At 28.8% G+C, this 6823-nt stretch overlaps 1 long non-coding RNA gene across 1 annotated transcript; it reads right to left on the bottom strand.

Annotated features, from left to right (window-relative positions):
• Positions 1–2185: 2185 nt before the first annotated feature.
• Positions 2186–5434, bottom strand: LOC133816552 (uncharacterized). Its single transcript, XR_009885325.1, has 3 exons — positions 5300–5434; positions 5016–5069; positions 2186–2537 (listed from the first exon to the last, which is right to left on the bottom strand). It is a non-coding gene; the product is annotated as an uncharacterized LOC133816552 (long non-coding RNA).
• Positions 5435–6823: the final 1389 nt, after the last annotated feature.

The raw sequence follows: 6823 nt of genomic DNA, 5'->3' as shown, positions 1-6823 counted from the left end.
TCATAAAAAAATGTATATGTGAGTTGTTATTTTACCATTGTGAAAGTATTAGATGGTTTAATGTCTTGTTGTCATAAATATGATTATATTCATATGTATGTGTTCTTACTATCTCACATATTTACTTTGATTTCTCTATAATATTTATTTTATAGTTATTTACAAATGATTACATTGGAATTTGTAAAGTTCCAGTCTATGACATATTGAAAAAAAAAATTATAGATCATTGAGATAAGATCTTTCATATATCTTGAAGATTATACAAAAGTGATATTATTCATTAAGATATATAATTGCTAAAGAGTTGTGATATTTTAGCAAAATTCCCTGAAGTGAATATTTCACATATTTGTCAATTATATGAAATTTATGAACACAATTAAAAAATATTGAAATGTATTATGATTGATGCAGTTGGTGACTGATTTTTTTCAAGTCCCAAAAGTTTTAAGAAAATTGCATCAAAACATTAAAATATGAAATAATGATAAACAAGATTGAAAAACAAATATGAAGAGAATAAACTAATTCAGGTGTAACTACCTTTGATATTGACTTGGATGTGTGTTTATTGTACAATAAATAAGTTAACATGTATATCAATTTTGTTGTACATTTAAATATTATTCGCTGAAGAGAATGATAGAAAATAAATTTAATTTTAAAAAGTATTGATATTATTAGTCATGTTATTACATATGCAATATTTCTTGCCAGAAACAAGTATGATCTTTTCAATATTATTCCTTGAAGTGAATGATTCATTACTTATATCAATTATTCATTGCACATTCCTAAAAGTGAATATCTAATTATTAGTATTATAGTGAACTTTGTCGTTGATCAAAATGTTTATAATTACATTCCTCAAAATGTTATAAAGTCACAAAGATTATTTGAAAAGATTTTTGATGAAACCTTAACACAATATAGTGCTAGCTAAAGTTAAACACATTTTATGTACTAGTTGTACATTTTCTATATAATTGTGAATGTGGCAAAAAAATGACTTATAATATGTGCCGGTTGTACATTTAATTATATAATATATCAAGTCATAAAAATAAGGAATGATTTATTTCATTAATAAATTTGACCACTTGTTGGAAAGAAATGAGAAAGAAAAATAAGTGATGTATTCATATTATGATGATATCTATTTGGCTACAACAAACATGATTATTATCATTGTGTATTAACTTGAATGAATGATAAGTTTGTATTTGAAAAATAATTGTGCTTTTATGCAAGCACACCATTGGATAAATAAAATTGTTAAATATAATGTTGTTGAACATAATATATTACAAAAATTAAAAGGAGAAATCTGATTCTTGAAGAATCAATGCTATTATATATTTTGAAGGATATTAAGATTATTTAATTCTTTAGTATATAAACAAAAATGAAACTTTTATAGCAGTTATGTATATGTTGAAAATTTTAGTGAAATACAAAGTATAGTGAACCTGAAGTTCATTAATTGAATGATCAATCATATGCAATGAAATGTATAATTTTCCCTAAATTTAGATGAAGAACCAGCATATTCTTTTTATTTTTAATTCTTATATGGTGCTCAAGAAAATATGTATATATATTTTGCATATGGGAAGTGAAAATAAATTTGAATATCTTGTATTTTTGAAATATATATGTATATATTTAAACTAGTTTTCAAATGTTCTGTGTATAAATATTTTAACTTGTCCAGTTTTATTATTAAATTTTTTACTTCATATATATCATTTATAAACGTGTCACTCATTAGAATGTTAGTGAATTCATTTCTCAAAATTTTCATAATTATTTATAAGTTGAAATTATTTCTTCTGAAAATTATTTTGCTATATAGTTCTATTTTTTTTGTCCAATATGTATGAGAAAAAATTATATTATTTTGATAATGAGTATTTAATTATATTCACTTTGTATTCTTGAATCATTGTTGGATTTTTATTGCATAATTTATTATCGATGTGATAAAGTTGTATGATCATGAACTTAGAAGAATTATAAGCTTGTATATTTTCAACTATACATATATATAAATATTTATATATATATGACTCATTCTTGAAAATGAAATATGTTCATAATTGTGATTTATTGAACTTGAAGTTCAATGAAACAATAATATATATGAGTTTGAACAAATATTAATTTATTGAGATATATTGAAATCTGTAAAACGCCCTAGTCTAATATTTTGTAAAATATTTGCATGCACATAAGTTTATAAAAGAAAAAGCCACTTATTATAAAAAGTCCCAGTATGACCTTGCTAAAACATGCAAGTTGGACCTAATAGTTTAAAAGAAAAATAATAGTTTTCATGCAACATTTTGAAAATAATTAAAGTTCAAGTCCCACTGATAAGTTCTGAAAAGTTAAAAATAAACATAACATTATTCTGTAGAAAATGACGTTTAATTGATTGTTTCTCGTCCATAGGATGCCCCCACGCCATACACACCCCGATGATAGAACACCCCACATCACTACGTGTGCCAAAGAGAAAACCTATTTGCTACCTAGAAGGAAAAGTAAAGGGGTGAGCTAAAAGCCCAGTGAGGAAGTACAAATAACACATAAGCAAAACACAACAAAACATATTCATACTCATACATCATCATACATCATAGCATCATTATTGTAACTATCATCATCAAAAACTTATACATAATCATCATAACATAGGCATCATATACATGGTCATCATCATCATAACATCATACCATAAACACCATAAACATAACATCATGTCTTTGTGAACATGGCCGCTAACTTGTCCATGTCACCTCTTGAGGTAAACAAGATCTCTGGTCCTTGAATAATCTCGACGCGTCCGCCCTGTGAGTTACGTCTTCATATCCTTAGTAACTCGGGTTACGTCTTCATATCATTAGTAACTCCTTATTGTTGTGTCGCGTTCATCACGCTAACACCCATTACATATCATACAACATTCAATGACATACAATCCAGTCATATCAAAACAAAATAACATTTCATAATTCATATCGCAAAAGCATCATCATTCATAACATTCTTACTCATACAAGCCAACCTTACCATTCACAGTATAAACAACCAAAATTTTTATCTAACTTCCTTACCTCAGGTCCAAGCAAAGCACAACTGAAAAACTTCATAACGAGCCTATAACATAACCAAATAGCATCCTTTACCATCACATAAGACTCTATTGTGCCCACCCATAAATCCCATGTGTGCATGGGCCATGCACACATGGTGAAAACTTCGCATCATTCTCAAAATAGGCATAATTACACAAAATCACCAAAAGAATAATGTGACTTATACCTATGTTACATGCATATTTTTTTTAAAAAAAATAAAATCACATGGTTGCATAATAGACATGTTTTTTAACGTAAAAGTGAAATTGCATGCGACAAGCATACGTGAGAACGTTGTTAAAAAGCAGCGTTAAAAACGATGATTCCTACGCGCTTATTTCTATTGTTTTGAAAATAATGAATTACTAACATGCTTTGATTACTATTCTTTATCTCTTTAAAATCTTTAAGTTGATTAAACCTCCAAAGAATTATTTTTATTTCATAAAATAATTTATTTAACCATTTTAAAATATAATAATTCCATTATTTACTTTTAAATTCCATAAAATAATAAGGACTAAAAATTATGTAAAAATACTTATGATTTAGCATGTTTCCTTATAAAATAACATTATAATCCAATTAACAAATTTACAAACTTAATGTGAGAAAAAAAAAATTTAGGTGTGGAAAAATACATTTTACTTGTATTATTTTAAGTAGAATAAATTCATATGTGAAAATCCAATAATTATTTTTATAAATATTTGACTAAACTTTCAGCCATGATTTTATTTATTTAAAAATTACATGTGAATTAAATTCAACATTTTTCTTAATTGAAATAAATAAAAATCATATCTATTAAAATGAACACGCATGGTTATATTAAAAATACCATTTAAAATATTTTCATAGTTTATGGTATTAATTTATTTCATCACACACACAAAATTCCTTTTATTTAAAAATACAACCTCACATTTTTACTAAAATTCCAGCAACTAAATATATCTTCAAAATCACTATTTTTATTTTTAAAAACTCATATTTTCTCAAAAATATATAAAAAAAATCTGTAGGTAATTATTTGTGCAAAAATATCATTTTAAGTGTGAAATAAAACACCCTTTTATTCACATAAAATCAACATATCATTAGAGACATCACTTATGCATTCAAATCATTGTTTCACCAAATTTACTCACCAAATAAACACAAAATCAGCAAGCATAAATCATCATGAAATTCATCTTTAATTTATGCTTCTCAAAACTCAATCCATAACCTTCATGAAATCACTAATATATCAATTTATAAAAAATTCAAAACAATCCCTTCTTTTAACCAACTAACCAAGCATGTTCCTAACATGTATAAGTGACAAAAAATAAAAATAAAAACAACACAACATGCATCACACCCTATAGGCCGAACCCCATGAATCACAATTCCCATATATTAACAACTTACCCCAAACTCATAAGCATGTTTACCAACAATTTCAATAAACTTATGAACCCTAACAAAAATACAAGATCACATAATCCCAACATGTTTTCCAAGAGTGAGATAAAATATTGATTCAACAACAACAATAGTACATTTGCATGTATCCATCATCATCCTTATATTCTTATTACATAAACCATTTTATTCAAAATAACCATGAAAAAAACATAACCATAAGATTTTAGATTTCATGTATGACCAAAATCTCTAATCATGCTTGCCTATATACACCACACGCCTATGCCAAAACCTTCATGCATCAAACAAAACAACCCTTCATCCCAAAATCAATAATATCAATCAACACAACATAATATCCTACCCAAAACACAAACCCACTTTCAGCCATGATCTCTCCAAATAACAACATAAAATAACAATAACCAATAAATTGAAGGGGGAAAAATCCAATACCTCTCTTGATAGAAATCAAGAACCCAAACTAGAACCACCTCATTGCTCAAAATCCTAGGGGTTTCGAACACCATAGAACCAAAGAAAGAAAAACACCATTATTCTAAGATTAAAGAAGAAGAAGACTCTTCACCAAGGGTTTTAAAAAAACACCATTATTCTAAGATTAAAGAAGAAGAAGACTCTTCACCAAGGGTTTAAAAAAAACACCATTATTCTAAGATTAAAGAAGAAGAAGACTCTTCACCAAGGGTTTAAAAAAAACACCATAGATGAATACATACCTAGAGCTTTGAAACCTCTTTCCTTTCTCCTCCTTCTCCTTCTTTCTTTCCTCCTTCTCTTTAGAAAATGGCAGCCCCTCTCTCCCTTTCTCTCTCTAGCTTGCCACTCTCTCTCTCTCTCTTCTTCTCTCTATGGCTGACGGCTTCCTCAAGCATGAATGACCTTTTTCTTTTCTTTCCTTCCTTTTAATCTAACCTAGGAAATAATAGACTAATGGGAAATGGTAAGTTTCCCAAACCATTTATTATAATTACGCCTAAAATCAATTATAATAAAAAGAATAACTATTAGAGAAATGTCAACAATTCCCTTACCCAAAATAGCTTTAGTCATCCAATTTAGTTTATTTGATTGAAAAAAAAATGGGAATAAAATCCTTCCCTTTCCCACTCTATTTCTGTCCACCACTCCCCATTTCCACTTATTATTTTTTTATTAAATAATTAAATCTAATAAAAAAGAAACTACAAAGTGTGTAGAAAATTCTACACATGTGCACCATGCAACTATGCACATGCACACACTCACTAACTAGGGTGCATCACTACCTACCATGCACTTAGTGCATTCAATCAAAACTCAATTATTCACATTTTAAAAATAAATAAATAAATAACAATTAAATTCACAAAATTCTACCAAACAATTCTAACAATCAATTTAAACAAATAAATTAAATAATTCACAACACTTAACAATTAAATAAAATAAAGCACAAAATTTAAAATAAATAAAAAAAATTTGGTGCGCTACAATATACCCTCCTTAAAAGGAATTTCGTCCCGAAATTCTTTCGTACTAAATAATTCAGGGTATCTTTCTCTCATGTCTTCCTCTAACTCCCATGTTGCTTCCCGTTCCATACTATTCTTCCATAGGACTTTAACTAGTGGAATCCTTTTGGATCTCAGTTCCTTGATTCCCTTTTCAATAACGCGCTCAGGCTATTCATCATAACTCAGGTCCTGCTTCAACTGTAATGGCTCGTAATTCAGCACATGAGAGGGATTTGACATGTACTTACGCAACATCTAGATGTGGAAGACGTTATGCGTTTTAGCTAGTGCTGGGGGTAGTGCCAAACGGTAAGCAACTTGCCCTACTTTGTCCAAAATCTCAAATGGACCTATATATCTGGGGCTTAACTTCCCTTTCTTTCCAAAACGCATAACTCCCTTCATCGGCGAGACTTTCAAGAAAACAAACTCGCCCACTGAAAACTCGATGTCCTTTCTCTTAAGGTCAGCGTAGCTCTTTTGCCTACTCTGCGCGGTAAGCATTCTTTGACGAATTTTCTCGATCGCCTCACTAGCTTCCCTAACTGCCTCATGGCCTAAAATCTGCTTCTCCCCAACTTCATCCCAGTGCAAAGGAGATCTACACTTGCGCCCATAAAGCATCTCATATGGAGCCATCCCAATGGTAGACTGGTAACTGTTATTATAAGAGAACTCCATTAGGGGTAAGTATCAATTCCAAAACTCTGAGAAGTCCAAAGCACATCACCTCAACATGTCCTCCAA

The sequence above is a fragment of the Humulus lupulus genome, chromosome 2 (genome assembly GCF_963169125.1).
Source record: "Humulus lupulus chromosome 2, drHumLupu1.1, whole genome shotgun sequence".
Lineage (NCBI taxonomy): Eukaryota > Viridiplantae > Streptophyta > Magnoliopsida > Rosales > Cannabaceae > Humulus > Humulus lupulus.
This window is presented reverse-complemented; position numbering and strand designations above follow the sequence as displayed.